Source organism: Terrapene carolina, unplaced genomic scaffold (assembly GCF_002925995.2).
Source record: "Terrapene carolina triunguis isolate 2854851 unplaced genomic scaffold, T_m_triunguis-2.0 Scaffold261, whole genome shotgun sequence".
In the NCBI taxonomy this organism is placed as follows: Eukaryota; Metazoa; Chordata; order Testudines; family Emydidae; genus Terrapene; species Terrapene triunguis.
In genome coordinates this window covers 1,447,381-1,467,642 of record NW_020664612.1, presented here as the reverse complement: position 1 = coordinate 1,467,642, position 20,262 = coordinate 1,447,381, and the positions used below count along the sequence as shown (strand labels likewise).

Below are 20,262 nucleotides of genomic sequence, written 5' to 3'. Positions count from 1 at the left end.
GCCACAGCGTGCTCCGGCAGGCCGGGCAGCGCGGCCACAGCGTGCTCTGGGGGGTGGGGCCGGGCGGCGCGGCTGCAGCCTGCCAGCCCCGGAGCTGCAGCTGCTTCGGAGGCTAGGAGGAGAGCAACGTGGCCAGAAGTGGAAAGACTCTGGCCCCGCCTCTTCCCTTCTGTCGCTGCTGGCTGTGCTGCCTCTCCTTGCTCCCTCGGTTGGGGGGAGTGGCTGTGTCCCATCTCTCCCTCTCTATACCCGTTCATAAGCCGACCCCCTTCTCTGGTGCTTCCCTTTTTACTAAAAAAAATTCGGCTTATGAACGAGTATATACGGTAGATAAGTTCATGGAGGATAGGTCCATCAATAGCTATTAGCAAGATGGGCAGAGATGCAACACCATGTTCTGAGTGTCCCTAGCTTCTGTTCTCCAGAAGCTGGGAGTGGACAACAGGGGATGGATCACTTGATAGTTGCTCTATTCTTTTCATTCCCTTTGAAGCACTTAGCATTGGCCAATGTCAAAAGACAGGATATTGGGCCAATGGTCCGACCCAGTATGGTCATTCTTATGTAAAAAAAAATAATAATAAAAATGTTTAGTACAGAAACTCCCCAAGATAATGACCTCTCGAGATAGCGACAAAGTGAGATAACGACCTTGGCAAATAATGCATTTTAAAAATCTTGGCCTACTAGAAAAATGTATATTTATATAAGTTTCCCAGTCACAAATTTAGCATTCTGGAGCAAAGTCACTAAAACATACACCTCTACCCCGATATAATGCTGTCCTCGGGAGCCAAAAAATCTTACCACGTTACAGGTGAAACCGCGTTATATCGAACTTGCTTTGATCTGCCGGAGTGCGCAGCCCCGCCCCCCCGGAGCACTGCTTTACTGCGTTAAATCCGAATTTGTGTTATATTGGGTCATGTTATATCGGGGTAGAGGTGTAGTCCAACAAACAAATGTTCCTTTAACGTACTCCTCCCTTCTCCCTCCACTGCACCTCACTCGTTGTTGTCCTTGGTCAATGGAGACCCAGCGTTCAGAGATGCTTTCGCATGAGTTCACCTTCCACCCTGAGGGGGGCAGGAGAGAGAAGGCATCTTGCTCTTTCCTCCAGCCGCTTGCCACTCACTCCAGCCGCTGTTGTCCATCGTGCCACTGTTCACGCCACCGCTCCTGCACCATCATCTTCTGCTGCCACCTGCCACTATGACCTCTATGAATCAGTCTACTGAGGTTCCACCCAGCTTTCAGTGATTTCGGCTCTCAGTGGTGGAACCTCACTGCCAGTGCAGGCTGGGCAAGGTCTTCCACAGAACCGCTACCCTACAGCAGATCTAAGCACTTAGACCTAATTATCAGTTATTTCAGCTCCAGTGGTCACTTAACAAAACAAAAAACTCTCAGTGGAGCCTAATCAGCTCTATCTTTAAACAGGGGAAGGGGGGAGTTCAAATTGTGCCTCGGACTCTTAGGCAGAGTCCACACCAGTAAGCAAAACACCTATCCCCACCCTCTCTCTCCCCCCCACTGGGAACTGCCATCCAAACCCTTGCTTAGTGAGTGCAGTTCAGTTGAGGGTGACCAGTGTTTAATTTATAATGAAAGAAGTGCTGGGGCTCAAGAAAGTTTTTTACTTTCATAACTGATGTGGCAAGCCCAGAAGTCCTGCAGCTATGAAATACCAAGCCTAGATGTGCCGGGGCTCAGACTCAGCAAAAATTTAGCACTAAGGGTGACCCCCTAAGTCAGGACAGGCTAAGTACAGTTCTGCTGCCCTTTACTTAAACGATAAGGATAACAACATTTCATTACCCCTATGACTAAATGGGCAACACTGCATGTAACTAGTTGATCACTGGGGAGGTATTGGGGAAATTCAGGGGAGTGTAGGGAAATCCCTGTTCAGCAGTCCTTCCTCATAAAGAGAGGAACTGCAGCTTCCCAACCAAACTACTGCTTTTTTTAAATGTTAAAAAAAAAAAAAAAACACCTTTCAGAATAAATACTGGTTGTGTAGCCAAAAAAAAGCTTCCTTGTGAATATTTAACTATCTTAAAAACTACAGAGAAAAGACAGCTTTCTTGAAGCCCTTTTCTTTAGGGGAATTCTCTTCTGCTTCTCTGAAGCCAATTTAATAATCTGCTCCATGCATTCCCCTCTTCCACATTTCTGAAGCAGTCACATGTTTGTCAGTAAAGTAGGTAGAAGGGCACAGCTCAACTGAGCATGCGTTTTATTCATCAACTCGATTTGCCAATGTTTAGTAACACAGATGCCACACCACTCATTCAAACCAAGAGGAAAACAATCATTCATTTTAGCTGCAGGAAAACTAGTAGTCAGCAAAATGTTTCCATACAGTACATGCTAATAAGCCTCACCCCAAACAGTGAACCACAAAGCTAGGGTGTTTGTGACTTTCTTAGGACTCAGCAAAATCTTAGAGTATTAAAAGGTTGACTATGATTTTCAAAAAAATGTCATTTTGAAACAGAACTTCTTCATTTCCGTGTTCTTTAAAAATACATTCACATCGTACAAGTGTAAAGAAATCTTACACTTTCCCTCCTGAAAGGACATTGTAAGACTTGCCTGTTCCACACACTCTCCTGTTTTCTATCTTACTGAAACCAGCTGAAGTTAGACCACTCGTTCAAAGCAAGGTTAAAAAAAAGGGAACCACAGTTCAGCATGCTTTTTCTCTATTATAACAAAACAACAGTGGATACCAGCCCAGCTGGTTTTCCCAAGCAAGAAAAAAACAACAAATAATACTGCTGACCTCCCCAGCTAAATCTACCTGTTAATCCTGCCCACTATGTTATCTTTGTGACTCTTTAGGACATTTATACTGCCCCAACCAAAGGTTAACTTTTAACCAGACATGCCCCTGACCCATATTCCCCTATAATTTCAGGGAACAACTGTTAAACAGCCTTTTCACCTTTGATGTATGTAGTGTGGTTGTAGCCATCTGGGTCCCCCCAGGATACAAGGTAGGTGAGATATCTTTTACTGGACCATCTTCTGTTGGTGAGAGAGACAAGCTTCCAAGCCCTGAAAGAGCTCTTTTTGGCTTGAAAGCTTCTCTCTCTCTCTCACCAACAGAAGCTGGTCCAATAAAATATATTACCTCACCCACTTTATCTCTCTGTATCACCTTTTGTGTCAGAGAACACAAAGTAAAATGCTGTGTTAAAAAAAAAAATCAGGATCTTAGATTTGAAAAATAAATCATCATAAACCCACAAAGAAGGCAGTTACAGGACCTGTTCATTTAATCAAGTGTATAAAAAAAGGCACTTGGAGTTAGGAAGTGGACATTTGAAAAATGTTATTGCATGTTCTAGTGAACAAGCTCCTAGAACACAGCAGAATAACCACTATCTATATCTGAAACAGCATCAGGTTCATTGAGAAAAGATTTAGTCTAACTAAACGTGTTAGAAAACATATTACATACAAAGGGGGCATTTAGCATCAGGCTCTTCTGTAGCAGAGATTTTTTTGGGAATGTTATTGGTAGAAAGAACCCCCTCTTCATTCACAGATCTAATGACTGTGTAGGGTGGGAGAATACAAAGGCAGCTGAAGATCCCCTGCCCCCCCGCCCCCCCAGCTCCCTTGCCCTTAATGAGATATCCAGGCACTCTCCCCCGCCCCTGCACTCATTTTAGCCACTTGCTTCCCACCCATTTTATGGCCCATCAGCTACAGAACCAGAAAATTCTTTGGTTTCCCCTGCTGTAGCAAAGGCCTGCCACTTCCTCAGTAGTCAAGAGGCCAAACCTTTCTGAGTCACAGTACATTTTAAAATATTTAAATAGAAGAAACCAGACATTTTAAGTAATAATAATAGCAGTAATAAGAGCTCAGAAGATGCAAATTAGTAAATGCAAAGCAACTGAATAAAACAGAAGTGCAGCTTTCTAAGGCTATAAGGTTCAGCCATATCTCCACCGCTATCACTTCCAAACCAACTTAACAATTTATGAAGTGGTCTCCTCAGTATTTTAATAATATTTACAGATTATTGTGAAATGTGTGCTCTGTACATAAATGCTAATTAAATGCCTGATGACAAACTAAGTACACAAAATGAAAAAAGGCTTTTCTACTATTCTCTTTTCAAGATCAAAGGTTAATGATTCCTTGGAGAAACAGTAAGTAGAGAATGCAGTCTCGTCACAAGCAGCGAGCCCAGAGAATATCAGTGAGACCTAAAAATACACTTGCAACTGTGGTCGATTAGGTGAGCACTTGTGGCAAACAGCAGCAGTGGAGATAGAGAGGCGAGAAAGTGATACTGACAAGTTACAGTTACATTGTTTAAAGAGTTTGGGAGAGGGGCAACACTGGAAAGTACATTAAATCCAATTCTAGTTAGAAAGTCGACTGCACACATTTTCATTGAGCCACATTAAACTTTCAGTTTAAAATTGGAATCTAATAGGCCTTGGGAAACGTTGTGCAATTGGCCAGAGTCTTTGCCTGTTCTGAAGCAGCTATATTTCAAAAGAAAAACCACAAGAGTGAAGCCTTCATCGCTATAAACATGCACAGAAATAAGAGTTACTTCACAAACAGATGTTATCAGAAGAAGTTATACATGGTAGAACATATGTTTTAAGAGGCGTCCCAGTTTTCTGAGCAGATTCCAACCATGGGAATTGTTAAACTTTAGGCTCTTCAGAAACAACGAGCCAATCATTTTCTTCCTCATCCCTTTCTTCAAAGTAGTTAGAAAGGTTATTTAAATTATCTTATGGGTCAGACACTTTTCCAGTTATTGGAAGGAGAAAAGAAACCCAGAAGTAATATAATTTCTTGTTTGCCTTTGCTTTGACAGTTAACTGGCATATCATTTGGCTGGACCTAGTCAAAACTCAACAACACGCTCTAGGGTTGACACAGTTTGGCATTTAGAATAGGACATGGTAAGTCCAAGGTTTTGAACTAAACCTAGTGAAATCCAAGGCTGTAGCAAGATTCAGAAATGCTTCAGTTATGTCTATGTTACAAGATTATGTTGGGTGCTTCAGTGTTATAACCAAGGGCCACAGTACTGCAGTTAAGGCAGGTAGCTACTGAAATAATAGTACTGAAAGAAGTTTGAGCTTCCTGCAATTATCTTAACTTGATATTAAACAGAAGAGAATATTTTCACCGTTGATGACACTAGAAACGGCCAACTAATTTTCTTAATTAGTGCAGCTGAACATACCTCTAACATAGCATGTATGTAAAGTGCTTTAAAAGGTCTACAACATTTACTAATTAAGATTGATAACATCCTTTCCAGGTAGTGGCACTACTCTCAACAGATAGGAAAACTTAATCTTTGTACCTTACTTCTGAACATGACTTTTTTCCATGTGAATATTTAACTATCTTAAAAACTACAGAGAAAAGACAGTTATATTGCTAGAAACTAAGGCTAGGTCTACACTACAGCGGGGGGTCGACCTAAGATACGCAACTTCAGCTACGTGAATAGCGTAGCTGAAGTGGAGTATTTTATGTCGACTTACCTGGCTGTGAGGAAGGTGGCAAGTCGACTGCTGCCGCGCCGCCGTCGACTCCGCTACCGCCTCTTGCCGCGGTGGATTTCCGGAGTCGATGGCAGAGCCATCAGGGATCGATTTTATCGCGTCTTCACTAGACACGATAAGTCAATCCCCGATAGACCGATTGCTACCCGCCGATCCAGCGGGTACCGAAGACGTGCCCTAAGAAACATTGTGCCTGTGTGATTTGTGAAACTGTTTCTACTTGTTCTATCTGCAGCAAAGGCAGGTTAGTAAGCCAAACATTTTTTCAGTGACCTTTTTTGTGTCTTGACATATGATATAAAAATAAAGAATAAGTCCAAGTAGATTATAAATAAAAATCTCCACACAAATTTTACAAATTGGAGGCAGATGGAAGAATCCTCAGAGTATGCCAAAATTCTCTTCAGATTCCTGTTGTTGTGGCTCATAAGTGTATTAGTCAAGACTTTCTACGCCATCTAAGCAAAGTATACAAACCATGTCATCCTGTAGCAACTGACTTAAGGTAGACATTCCAGCTGGCAGTAAAACTGCAGTAGCTAAAACACAACACAGTCAGTGCCAGCATTTCAGAATGACTTACTAATATGCAAGATTACTTCCACTTTGCCATCAGTTTCACAGTTTAATGGTAAGCAAGTATTCTGCACAGCCATGCCAGCAATCTCTTTTCCATTATAACCAACAGATGAACTGCAAAAAAATTATACTGCAAGATCTCACACAGCAGTAATCATTAGCCTTAATCAAAATATCTTCACCTGGATGTGGGTTTTGATAAAGGTCATATGCCACAGCACAGCAAAAAGGTGCAAACACTGCTATTTGCCTTTTTTTCCCCTTATCTCAGGAATTTACCATAGTTTCTACTTCCAGCTAAGTACAGCTGGGTGGAAACAAAAGCATAATCATCACAGAGGGGAAAACATGAGAGTCATTCACCTGGCAGTTCAGAGATGAGGTAGTGGAACAGCCTGCCTTGCTGCCTCTTCAGATCTCCAACAAACTGGCAGTAAGCGCCAAAAGAAAAAATTAGTAAAAAACGAATCTCATTCTCTTCTGACATTCCTGTTTTTTCATATGCAAATTCATTTTCAGAAACCAAGTCCTATTCCTTATGAATAAGGTCCACAGTTCCAATAGACATCTCACTCTCAGCGGTTATTCATGGTCCCTCATAGCAAAGTGACCACCACATTATCATTACGTCAAAAATACAGCACTTGATTCACACAAAAGTAAAATGCTGGATTTTTATAGTTCTGTAATAATTTTCTTAAAAATATAACTATGAATACACGTACATCAAGCTGAACTCCCTTATATGTCTATCCCAGTTTGGATGCTGCAGAAGAACTGAAGTCTATCAACTCATCTTGTTTGATGTTTCTGTGAAACACGATCTGTGAAGCACAATCAGGCCCACTGCTCCCTCCCTGTCTGCTACCATTGCTGTTAAACGTACTATTGGGCTGCATCTACACTTGCAAAAATAATAATAATGATAATCTTTCAAATCACTGTTAGTGCAGTTCACAAGCTATTTGTGTGCATGTGTGTCTGCAAGAGCAGACTTAACTCTGCCCATTGCCCTGCTAGCACTCTACCCTTGCCAGCTGCATAGATACTGCGGTCAAAAGTGCAAAGTAAACAGAAAAAAGTGAAATACATTTTTTCTTATGTCTTTCAATTTTACAAGTTGTGGGTATTATTTTTAATAGCAAGAACAAGATCTTCAGGTAAAAATGTGATTTTCAAGTTGGTGGCCTTTTACAATGTGGTCTACTATATTAAAATGTTTGTAAACTCATCAACTTGAAAATAGATAAAATATGCTTGAGAAAACAAAGTCAGATGAGACAGCCAGCAATTCATTTTCATATTGTAATTATCAAGTTACTTCAAACAGATGATGCAAGTTTCAAATCAAATGGCTATCAACCAGTAAAATCAATTAACTGAAAAGTCAAAACAATGGCAAGTTTTCTAAGAGAAATAAAAATTACCTGTCAATTTAGAATATAGGAAAGAGAGAAAAATGAAAAAAAGATGTAGGGGGCACTATGCAAAATATCTCAAGGCTGTGCCTATAATAGGATTTCCCCCCCCTAAAGTTTCCAACATTGCTATGAAAATTTTAGCTCTACTGTGGTAACAATGATGGGAGGGGGAGCACTAGTGCAGGGTTTCTCAACCCAGGGATCAGAACCCAAAATTAGGTTGCCAGAATGTTTCAAAGGGTCAGGTGGTAGCCCCTGTCCTACGGGGCTGGTTGGGTTCATCTCCCTGCTCCAGGCACTACAACTTCTGGGGTCCCAGCACCACTGAGCTGTGGCCCAACTGTCATGATGTCGGGAGTCTGGGTAGGCCAAATTTCAGTGAGTGGCACTGAAACCCCATGAGCCAAGTCACAACTCTACTCACACAAACTTGGTCCAGTCAGTGGGGCGGGGCCAAACCTGAGTAGCGATGCAATCCCGGAGGTTGCAGCGCCCAGAGCCAACCCCAGCCAGCCCCACAGCAAAGAAGCTGCAGGAGCCACCACTGTGGGGTCAGTGCCGGGCAGGACCCAACCTGACCCAACCCACCTGGGGGGGGGGGGGGCGCGCGCAAGGACTCGACTGAAACCTCCCAGGGCTCCACCCCCAGACTATTTACTGGGTCATGACAGGCCATAAACATTTACAAATGGATCCTGAGCCCAAAAAGGAGTTTGGTTGGTATAACTCCATTGCTCACAGCTGTGGATTTTCCACACCCCTGAGCAACAGTTAGACCAACATAAGTTTGCAGTGTAGACCAGGGCTCAATGAAACAGTAGTTAAAATTGTGATGTCTGCTTGAAGCCCTATCTACACTAATGCTCCCGCTGATGATGCTCAATCAGTGATCGTAGCATGAAATTGTAGGATAACATTCCTAATGAAGACTAAGCTCTAGAACTGAAGACTCTGCTCTACAGGGGTTAATGCTCTGCACACTTAGGCTATGGCTACACTGGCGCTTTACAGCGCTGCAACTTTCTCGCTCAGGGGTGTGAAAAAACACCCCCGAGCGCAGCAAGTTACAGCGCTGTAAAGCGCCAGTGTAAACAGTGCCCGAGCGCTGGGAGCTCCCAGCGCTGTAAGCTAATCCCCTCGTGGAGGTGGAGTACCTGCAGCGCTGGGAGAGCTCTCTCCCAGCACTGGCGCGCGACCACACTTGCACTTCAAAGCGCTGCCGCGAGAGTGCTCCCGCAGCAGCGCTCTGAAGTTTCGAGTGTAGCCACGGCCTTAGAAGAAAGGTAACTGAATCCACTACTGCCCAACCAAGCCAACATGGGAGATGAGTAATAAAAACCAGTTGTGATCTCTAACTTATATTTCAGAGTTTTCACTATTCAATTAATAGTTTGTTCTACACAGCCCATACTAGAGAATTCTGTTCATGGGAGTATCAGTTTGGTAATTTAGGGTCACATTCAGGCTTATTTTGAGTACAACTCCATTAACTTCTGGGGTGCTTTATCCACCTTCATCATGGCAGAATTTGGCCCTAAGAGTAGCTGACTATTCATGCTTAAAGATGCCAAAAAATTCTTCATTGGTGTGAATCTGTTGCTCACATAAGGCAATTTTTGAACAACGACCTCATAACATGAAGCTAATCAAAAACATGCAATTCAGTGGAATGCCAAAGATACCTTAGACTGGGGATCAGGTTTTTCTACAATTTTACATACTCATGTATAGCTATTAGGAAGCTTACCTGAACACTTATTGCTATGCCATTCAAAGAATGCTAGAATTCATGTCCTCAGAAAATTGTGTGAAGAAGCATGTGGTTCTGAAGCACTTAAATGGGGACCCAGATAGAAAAAGGATTCTGACTATTGGCTATTTATAGTAGTCATTCATGACAGGAAAGTAATAGTATTAATGCTTTCCAAGTTTAAAAAAATAGTGGTAAGACAGCAGAAGCTCAGAATCAGGGTAGCTATCTCATTTCCGTGTCACGTGACACCCCTGCAAGAACTGATGTCTAAATTTGCCTGTGAAAGCCCTCCAAGCACTGTTATTCACTTAAGTATTTCCATTTCAAAGCAGTATTTTCCTCAAATTCTACTCATTTCCATTTCAAAGCAGTATTTTCCTCAAATTCTACCCATCCTTACTGATAGCTAATCATGCTATTCAACTTTAGCAGGTAAACAGCCCAAGACACACACAGAAACTCATTGCACTTAATTCTTATCGGTACAACTGATACTACAGTGACTATGACAAAGTGCAACACTGTTTAGAGAAATTTGCAAAGCAAAAGTGAAAACAAATATTCACTGCACAGAAATGGCTTGAGACTTGCATGAGCCAAAATGTTCTACCTGACAGATGAATCTGATGGCTCTAGCATAAGGATGGAGCAAAAGGAATACAGACATAATCAGAGACATAGACAGAATGATGTTTCAGATGTACATAGCCCTCAAACCTGAATTAAAGAAACATTCAGTTTAACTACTATTTAACTTGGATGACAACAAAATTAAGTTGACTGACTCTAGCAAACAATTATACTGGGGTCATAGCACCACTACAGTTAAGACTGGCACTAGCTTACTGTTTAACAGCCAAATTTTGAAAAGTACTCTAAAATCTGCATGCTGACTGATTTGTCGTGAAAACTTCTGTGCCTCGGGGTGGTCCATGGTACAGAGTTAGTAGTCCAAGTTTTAGGTTGTTTGAGCAAGGGGTTCCCAAGATACAGCACTCCTCCACCCCAAAGTCACATCATCCAAATTTAACAGTTTTTAATTTTTTTAGGACACCTGGGGCTCGACCCAAGGCTCTCATCCTTTTGAAACTCATACCACCTACCCTGGATTGATCTGACCTAGTATCTGACACGGTCCCTTTGGGAAAGTAATATTTAAAAAGTTATTCAGGGTAAGAGTTGCATTTACAGTGATGAGCCAAAGTCCTTCACACATGTGCAGCAACACTGGGGATGTGTTGCAAGCCAGAATGTTTACAGGCAACCTGATGTCTGAGTCTTTGGGTGGCTTGCTGGGGCCAATGGCAAAGAGCAAGCTGCACTTATGTATTGTAAGCTTGACTATATCTACGCTGCAATACAAATCCTGTGGCACCAAGTTTCAGAGCCCAGGTAAACTGACAGGGCTAAAAATAGCAGCATAGATGTTCAGGCTTGGGCTGGAGTCCAGACTCTGAGACCCCATAAGGGAGGGAGGGTCTCCAAGTCTTGGCCCCAGTCCAAGCCTGAACATCTCCACTGCTATTTTATAGCCCGCAAGCCCATGCCAGTTGAGGCCATGCCATAGGTCTTTTTATTGTAGTGTAAGCATATCCTTTGATTCCTGTGGTCAGCCATGGGCAGCTTTCTGAGAATGTGCATTGTTCACATTAGCTGTTCTTGGCCTGCATTCTACAGGAGATCCTTTTGGAAGTTTTACCCAGATTTCTACTTTAATTCTGCCACTTACCTCCTTTCCCCTCCTAAATTTGGGCAATGCTAAGAAGGGGGAGGGGGGAAGAAACAAAAACCAGTGACGCTGACCTGCATCTAGACCTGACCAACAAAAACCCACTGAGGTCCAAGCAGAAGCATAATGGGGGATCTGGTTACAAAGTTCCATTTTGAAGTGTAAAAATGGCTTCAGAGTTCCCAAACCATGCTAATAACTTGCATGGTCCAAGTTCTTACTATGGTTTGGAAAGATGATTAAAGACCCACCTACCCTATTAAATAGAATTGTGTTGTGACCAAGACACCCAACACAGCACTATTTTGTGGGTTCCTGGGCCCCCTTGAGAGCTGTGAAAAGGTTTCAGGGGGTCCACCAAAATAAACCATAGAGCAGGGCCAGCGTTAGACTCGCTGGGGTCCAGGGCAGAAAGCCGAAGCCGAGCCCCACCACCGGGGGCTGAAGCCAAAGCCCAAGCAACTTAGCTATGCGTGGGGCCCCATGCAATTGCCCTGCTTGCTACCTCCTAACACCAGCCCTGTCTTTTAATCTACTGGATATGCAGTAAAACAATTGTTGCAGCACAGGTGGTCCATGTAGGTTTTATAGCATGTTGGGGTGGGGGGCGCTCAGAAAGAAAAAGGTTAAGAACCCCTGGCATGGAGAACACCTTATTCCCAAACCAACTGGGGCTGATACCCTTATGGAGTTGGCATGGAACTTTCAGTTGAAGTGGGAGAAGAAAGACGTCCTGTTTAGTCCAATACTATCAACTGATAACTGATAGAGTTATACAGTAATAAAGAACAGTCCATTATAGCTCCCCACTGGAGAAGTCATGAAGACATATACAGATACACACAAAAAAGCTTTGACTTTGAACCACCCCAGTCTCTTGGGTTTCATAAACTGACTGCTACTCCCAGTACAGTGAGACTATGTCAGAGGTGAGGAGGGGGAAGGGTTTCAGGAAACTTAGTGCCAAACAAGGGAGTAGTCCCAAATACAAACTTCAAAACCATACTACCCTTTCACACATATACACACCATGTCCTCAGGTGCAGCTATTATACAGTTAGTCCTGTTTCCCTTGCTGAACCGTCTTTAGTCAGCAGGTCAGAGCTAATCACGAGTGGAGAGGGCTGAAAGTAACAACCCAGTGTCCCCAGCAAGGATTCCAAGGAATCAATCCAGTTTAGCTAACATATAGTGTAAAATGATGCTGGGGGCCAAATGCCAAGTGACAGCGGAGATACCCCTTTTGGAGGTATCGTTTCTCCAGGCTGTTCTGCCTACTATCATATTAGCAACTATAAAACCCTTCCCCTTCAGGCAATTCTTGAGAGAAAAGAAAACCATCTGCTGGGGGGCATGGAAGAGAGGGACAAATGAAAGTTCTATAAATTGCACAGGCAAGAGATTGTACTGTTTTTTATTATTATTTCTCCCTGTATCTCAATGGAGTTAAATAAAAATTCTGCTTTTCTTCTAGAACAGTGGTCCCCAACCTTTTTGTGGCCAGTAGCACATTCATGTTTTCAGAAGAGCGTGGTGGGCACCAACAATTTTTCAAGGCTTATTTTGTATTTGTACATTAAATAATACGAAAAACATATTTAATATTACATAATATATGAATCCATAAGATAAAAAAGGTAATTTTACATGTAAAAGGTATTAATTAAATTATTCGGCAATTACTCTTTCACCTTACCATGTGAATTTGCTCTGTTTATCCACCTGTAAGAAAAATTAAGGAGTTTTTACAAAATAAATATCATAAACATTCGGTCCATTCTGCAGAGGCGGAGCGTTTTTGTTTTGTTTTGGGCGGCACTTCTGGGCAGTGCAGAGAGAAGCCTGAGAGAAGCCGCGAGGACAGAGAACACCGGCGCACGCAGCACTCTGTCCCCAGCAGGCGCGGGGCCCTGGCTTCTCTCCCCTGCTGGGCACTAGGCGGGCCCCGCGCCTGCCGGGGACAGAGAGCACCGGCACCCGCAGCCCCAGAGTTCTCTGTGCCCGGCAGGCGCGGGGCCGCGGCTTCTCTGCAGCCCTGGAGTTCTCTGTCCTCGGCAGGCGCGGGGCCGCGGCTTCTCTTCAAGCCAGAGAGAAGCCGCGGCCCCGCCCCTGCCAGGGACAGAGAACACCGGCACCCGCAGCATGCAGCCCCGGAGCGCTCTGCCCCCGGCAGGCGCGGGGCCCCGGCTTCTCTCCCCTGCTGAGCACTAGGCAGGTGCACATAAATGCCCTGGCAGGCACCATGGCGCCCGCGGGCACCGTATTGGGGATCACTGTTCTAGAAGTAGTGTGCTGCTGTGATAGTCCAATGTGAAACAGAACTTTAAGTTTTTTAGGTTTCGGGGTTTTTTTAAAGGCACTGATCTAAATTGAATGGCGTGTTTCATGCTGCCCTATTTGTACAGCTGCATATAGGGGAACTGACTGATAAATGGTTACAGTGTTTTCCACATTTAAGTCACCAATTCAAAATCAGTTCTGACTAATAGTAACCAAGTCATGTAACTTTTACCTGTTTGGAGGCCTATGCAAAATGAGCTGGTGGCAAACTCAGGGCTTCTCTACGCTTAAAAATACGGCAGCAGCACAGCTGTACCACTTCAGTGAAGATGCTACCTATGCCAACAGGAGGGCTTCTCCCGTAGGTACTCCATCTCCCCGAAAGCCGGTAGCTAGGTCGATGAGAGATGCTCTCCCATTGACATAGAGCTGTCTACACTGGGAGTTAGGTCAGTATAACTGCATCACTCAAGAGCGTGGATCTTTCACACCCCTGAGTGAGAAGTTATACCAATATAAGTTGCTAATATAAACCAAGCCTAAGTAGGCTTATAAGGATTAGATTTTTATTAGTAAATGTTGATTTCACTGTACACAAACTGATGACATATATTTCAGATAGGCAAAAAAAGAAAAGTGCTATTTGAGCACTTATAGTTTGATTTAAGTATATTTGCTTTGTACAGTAGAACCTCAGAGTTACGAACACCAGGGTTACGAACTGACCTGTCAACCACGCACCTCATTTGGAACCGAAAGTATGCAATCAGGCATCAGCAGCAGTGACAAAAAAAATACAGTACAGTACTGTATTAAATGTAAACTACTTAAAAAAGGGAAAGTTTAAAAAAGATTTGACAAGGTAAGAAAACTGTTTCTGTACTTGTTTCATTTAAATTAAGATGCTTAAAAGCAGCATTATTCTTTCGCATAGTAAAGTTTCAAAGCTGTATTAAGTCAATGTTCAGTTGTAAACTTTTGAAAGAACAAGAGTAACATTTTGTTCAGAGTTACAAACAACCTCCATTCCCGAGGTGTTCATAACTCTGAGGTTCTACTGTATATTTTGACATCTGATATTGACATTTTGGGTTTTAACTGTTATAAAGCTTAACTTTTTGAATCTCAGCATCTACTGTCTTTAAATAATTGCCTGAGACCCTCCCCCCCTAATATTTTCCCACAACTGTGAACATTTAAATCAACAGAAATACAGAAAAAAATGTTTAAAACTCCTAATTTTGCACAACTGTGAAATTTTAAACAGGTACATTTTTAAAAATGCTTAAAAATAAACAATGTTACTCATCAAAATTATATAAAAAAAAATAATCAAATTCTACCAAGTCTAAGAATAAACTATTTTGTCAAGGTAGAGGCACATGGGCAAATAAGAATGGGGGAACCTGACTGCAGCAGCCTGAGCTGTACTTACTGCATAAATACTAGAGGACTGCCACTCCAGCACACTTCCACAGCAGCATGATACAGGTAGAGGAAAGGCCCTATAATGTACAGGCTAACAACACAGACTGACAGACACACAGCTCAACTCAGTTCAAAGGCAAAATTGCTGCAGCTCTGACATTCACTTATCAGGAAAATACTAGTACAAAGATATTTTCCTTATTCTCTGCCCAGATATGTTCTTTTCTATATAGTACAAGCCTAGAAAAAGGCATTACTTCAGACCTGTACTACAATGCATGTTATTCCATACATCCATGCAAAAGCCACCTTTTATGACATTCTGGAAGTTTAAAGTACATCCTGCTACATAAAAGCCAGAAATGTAAAACCAAAACACCATCCAGCTATTTTGCTATGCAGCAAAGAAAGGGCTGAAGACTACTGGGTTGGGGTTTTTTTTGTTTTTTTTGGGGGGGGAGGGGAGGAGGATTGGTTTTGCCGTTGTGAAAGATACACATTTACGTTACCGGAATAATGACATTCCACTAATTAGCTTCTGTAATACTCCGGCAGTAACAGAGAATTGCAATGCTTACCCTCCGTACATTAACCTAGGTAACTGGAGTGACAGGCTTTTTATCGGCTAAGCATACAATCTCCAGGGGCTCAAAACTGCTATCAGTATGACTGCTAAGCAGGGCCAATGGAGGCAAAAACAGTGGGGTCACCTCAGGCAGCAGATTATGTGATTTACAGTGCAAGTGGGTGAGAGGTAGACTTTTCATTTGCCCTAGGGACTAAATAGAACAAAACAAAACAAAAAAAGAGTCAAACACAGGTGCCATTATTTAAAAAGACCCTACAAAAAAAGCTGATTTGAACACGCGGGAGGACTGCTTTACAATTGTTTATATGCATATTCTCCTAAAAATCTGGAGTTTAGGAATACTTTACAGTATACTGCAAGTCCTAGAGGACTTATTGAATTACAATACCCAACTTAGTTGCATGCCAATTTAAAAAAAAAAAAAAAGGTTCCATTTAAGTTGCTTTTTATATAGAAAAACTCTCCAAGGTTGGGCTTATAATCATTTTTTAAAGCAGCAAGACGCTAGATCCACCAGTTCCATTACCTCTGCATATTGTAAAGGTTAACCATTTTTCCTGACAAGAAAACATTTGAATTGGACAGTCTTATGCATTTTTGTTCTCTCTTTTTTTACCCCTACCCTCCGACCAAATAATTGAGAATACATTTGGATCTGCAGTTTAGTTTTACGAAGCTCTGATGTGTCATTTGAAGGGCACTTCCACTGAGCAACCGATATTTCTTTTCTTGAAACCGCACTCCTCCTCCACAGCACTAGAAAGTCACATGACTGCTGCAGAAAAGTAGGTGAAAGGTTATGCTGCTGCAGAATGCACTACTGAACAACAAAAGCTCAATTTGTCTTTTACACTCCGGACTACAGATCCTGTTTCACTGCCAGCGGTCTAACAAAATGGGAAGTGCCGCTACTAACAAGAAAGGAGAGTTTTAAGAGCAGACTTTAAATGCATTCCCCTTTTTTTTATTTTTAAAAAAAAGTCAGCAAAAATAAATCTGTCTTTAAATTAAAAGTAGAAAAAAGATACAGCCCAAGATAGAACTAAGAATTTGATACTAAAAAAAGGTATTTTGCCCAAAGTAAAACTGAAAAAGACTTTTTTCTCTAATTGTTTTCAGTGGTAATAGTCTTTATAGTAGGTAAAAAAAATGTTCAGTCTGATTTCCAAGGGTTTTTCTAAATATAATTGTTCATTTAAGGAAAAGGTCCATACATGAAAGCTGTAGCTCCCCAAAATTTTAAGTGTTGGAAAGCTCAGGCCCTAGTAGTTAGCTTTCAAGCTATGCCAAGACTGTTGCAGAGCTTGGAACTTGTAACAGGATTGGAGTCTGCTCCTCTAGGTTTTGAGTCTCTCTCTTCTCCCCAGATTGTCCCATCCCCAAGCTAATGCAGCTGATTCTCTCTCCAACTACAGATGTAAGGCACTAGCATGAAGTTTAACACTTTAATAACAGCTTACAAATGTAACCCTCTGGATCTCTGTTGACATTCTGTATTTATGCTAGTCACATGTTTGTAGTAGTGGTTTTAAGTTGCATTATCTCAATCAATCATTTTCAGTATCCACAGAGTCAGAAACATCAGTCTGAGGACTGATAGCTACGAAACCTCATTGCTGTAAGTACTGACATCAGTTTCTCTCCATTATTATTTACAGGCAAATAAGGTGTATTATAAGCTGATTAAAGTAAATATACTTTTAGATCTGGAAAGACAAGTAATCAGACACTTAGGGAAGAGAATAGTGTAATAAAAGGAGTTTAAAGACATTCTCCATTCTTAGACCTAGCACTTTTAAAGACACCATGATGCAAAGTGTAATCTTTCCTGTTGAAATTTACTCCAAAATCTAGCCTTTCAAATAAACAAAACAAAAAAAAAGTATATTCACTAATCACATAAAGCACAAATCAGCAGCAAGGTAGAAACAGAATTTGAGTTATAAGACTTGAAATCTATTGCACTTGGCTATATCTACACTAGTTTTTATGGAAAATCTCCCCTGGTGCAGCAGATTCACCAGAGGCCATACACCAGTTTCCAGACTGCACTGAAAAGGGTTTTAAGTATCTTGAGTAGAATTTTATGTGAACTTCCCTGATGAAATCAGGAGATGTGCCTCACTTCCAGGTGTTTTCTATAGTCAGATGTTAGCTAAGAATACTGACAAGTATGAGATAGTGTTCAAATATGTTATAGTTCCAGCATAATTAGATTGCTTACTGGATGACAGCTGACCATCCCAAACATAGGAAAGAGTGCCATGGTAGAGCACACGTGGGCAGGAAACATTAATGAAAATTTGGAAAGCAGCTCATGATAGCTGATTGTGAAGGGTTTTTTTTAGGCCAACATCCACTCACACTATCCCACTTTCCTAGAGCTACAAATTACACTGTGGTAAATTCTAACCACGAATTACATATTATTTATTTTTTAACAGCCTTCTCCATCCCACCATTACCCCTCTCCCCATATTTATAGCTTCAATGTTCTAAAACTAAAGTCAAGACAAATACAGTCAACGGATGCAAAAAGTCACATTTTTGTGATGTACCTGCCCTTTCTTGTACCATACAGAGAACTAGAGAGAAGATGCTAGGGAATATCATTTACTTTGTGTATTTGATCACAGATACTGGGTGTTTTGTAGCACAACAAACGAAAGGTTTCTGCAACTTTCTGAGCCTGAATATTTTAACTTTCATGTACAGATATTTCCTTGTAAAATGGCACTGCTGCACAATTACAGTTTTATATTTGGCCTTATTTTAGAATGTTGCGTTTTTAACCAGAGTGATCTCAGTCAGAGAAGGAACACTCGTTCAGATGAGGTGGGGCCGAGCCGTGGGGTGACAGTGAATCAGCTGGATACCGTTTCTATTGAAGGAGCTCTGGGGTGGGTGAGGCAAAATGACGTTTCATTCATTCCTCAGTGCGGGAGCCCGTGCAGTGAGTCTGCAGTCTGAAGCACCCCGCAGGAGCACGGCAGAGTGACTGGGAGACCTGCCTGGGTAGAGGTCGCTTTCAGGATCCCAACAGGCCAGATTCCCCCCAGCAAGGAGAAGGGGGCGGGGAGGAAACCTCGTTGCTGACAACAGGGAAAAGCTGCACATGCCGCTCTGGAAGTCAGTCCAGCTGAGGGCAACGTACCCGGCACCCCACCGCTACGAGAGGACCCTGCAGTGCTCACCCACCCCCAGCTCCGCCTGGGGATCCCCCAACCCATCGCCCTGCCCCACCACGCCCAACCTAAACCCTTCGCTAATGGGGACCTCACTACTAGGGCGGGATTCAACCCCACCGCAGCCCCCTGCTAGGGAGCGACCTCAGCCCCCACCCTGCCATTGGGGCCCCTGCTACGGGGCGCAGCTCTACCACCCGGCCGCTGCCGTGTTCCTGCGCAGAGGGGGTGTCACTTACCGGGGCTCGCGGCGACGATGAGGGGACGGACAGCTACGGGACAAGCGGCGGAGCGGGGCGCGCGCCGGTCGGCCGCTCACACACACACACGCACACACCCAGCCAAGGCACTGAAGGAGCTGCGCGAGCGCCGCGGCTACCGGCTGCGCCTCGATTGGCTGAGCCACCCGCAAGCAGCCAGACTAGGTGGGGGTGGAGGCCAGCAGGGGAAAGAGGCGCGCAGCGCTGGGAAAGGGCGGGGCCTAGAGGGGAAGGGAAGAGGCGCGCGGGGGGCGGGGACGGAGGAAACCACCTCCTCCCCTGCGCTGAGTCTCCGCCCCCGGCCCGGCCCGCCCCTGAACGGGTCGACGTTGTGACGTGGGGCGGGGCTAAAATGGGGACGCGGAGGGGGGCAAAATGGGGGCAAAGGTCAGAGCAGGGGTGGGACAATGGGGGCTGTTGAGGGGGATGGGGGGCCTGGGTGTTAGAAGGGAGGGGAGAGGTGGGGGAGTGCTGCTCTCTGGTGAAAAGGGACTAATGTGAGGCGAAGGCAGGGAGCAGGCTCCGTAGTGCTCAGGGAACAGCTGGGCTCATGCTAAGGCCCCTTACCGAATCACGTTGCTTTTCATATAGAAATCCTGCCATGGATATTTGCTTATTGTTGAACAGTACCTAAGTGGGAGGGTGACCATCATACTGTGTGAAATTCATGCGGGGGCCATCGTTCCTGCCTTTAAAGCCAAGATATAAGGAATAGAGGTTTCTTTATATTGAAGGAGAAAAAGTAATAGCCCTGAGAAAAGCTGGACGGGATCATTTTAGAGAATAGGAGAAGATGATAAGGAATAAAGCAGAAACACTGGATCTAACTGTCCCCTCACATAACTAGGTGTAACTTCCACTGAAGTCAATTTGAGTTGTACCTGCTCAGACCAGTGCTGAATTAGACCCTCATTACATAATGCTGAACCTGTTCGGTTACATTATTTAGTGTTAAAGCATTGACAGAATTATAACAAGGGGAGAAATAATAGCCTCTGACCCATACAATAAAGTACAAAAGATAAATACAGTCAGTCTCACTGAAGAACAATAGCTTCTTTGAAACAAACATTTGTCATTGTGGACACCTTGGAAAGAGTGAAAAACATGACATTGGAAAACACAGGTGCAAGATATGTAGAACCTTCCTGGTAATATAGCCCTGAGATCCAATATCATTTACCCAAAGAACTGCAAAAAAGAACAATTGGATTTTAAGAAAAGATGTAGATATCACACTTCCTGGAAAAAGACTTCATGTTCTTTATATAATTCCAAATAATAAAAGTACTACAAAAAAGTGGATCTACATTTTGTCACGAGATAAAGCAAAATACATTCAAGATATTTTCTCATTTAAAAGTACTGAAAGTTTAAGTTTGAACTCTGTTAACTTTTTCAGTTTGAATAAGGGTGATATTGTTTCATTAGAATTTTATAACAGCTGGATGGCCATTCTTTTTCCTGGTAAGGGAAGTAA

At 43.0% G+C, this 20,262-nt stretch overlaps 1 protein-coding gene across 2 annotated transcripts in view; it reads right to left on the bottom strand.

Annotated features, from left to right (window-relative positions):
* The window catches only part of CPT1A (carnitine palmitoyltransferase 1A), a 71,708-nt gene extending 52,873 nt beyond the window's left edge, over positions 1–18,835 (bottom strand). For both annotated transcript variants that reach the window (XM_026657660.2, XM_026657661.2), the window contains exon 1: positions 18,762–18,835. The gene's annotated coding sequence lies outside the window, so the exon portion shown is untranslated. The remainder of the gene's footprint in view (positions 1–18,761) is intronic.
* Positions 18,836–20,262: the final 1,427 nt, after the last annotated feature.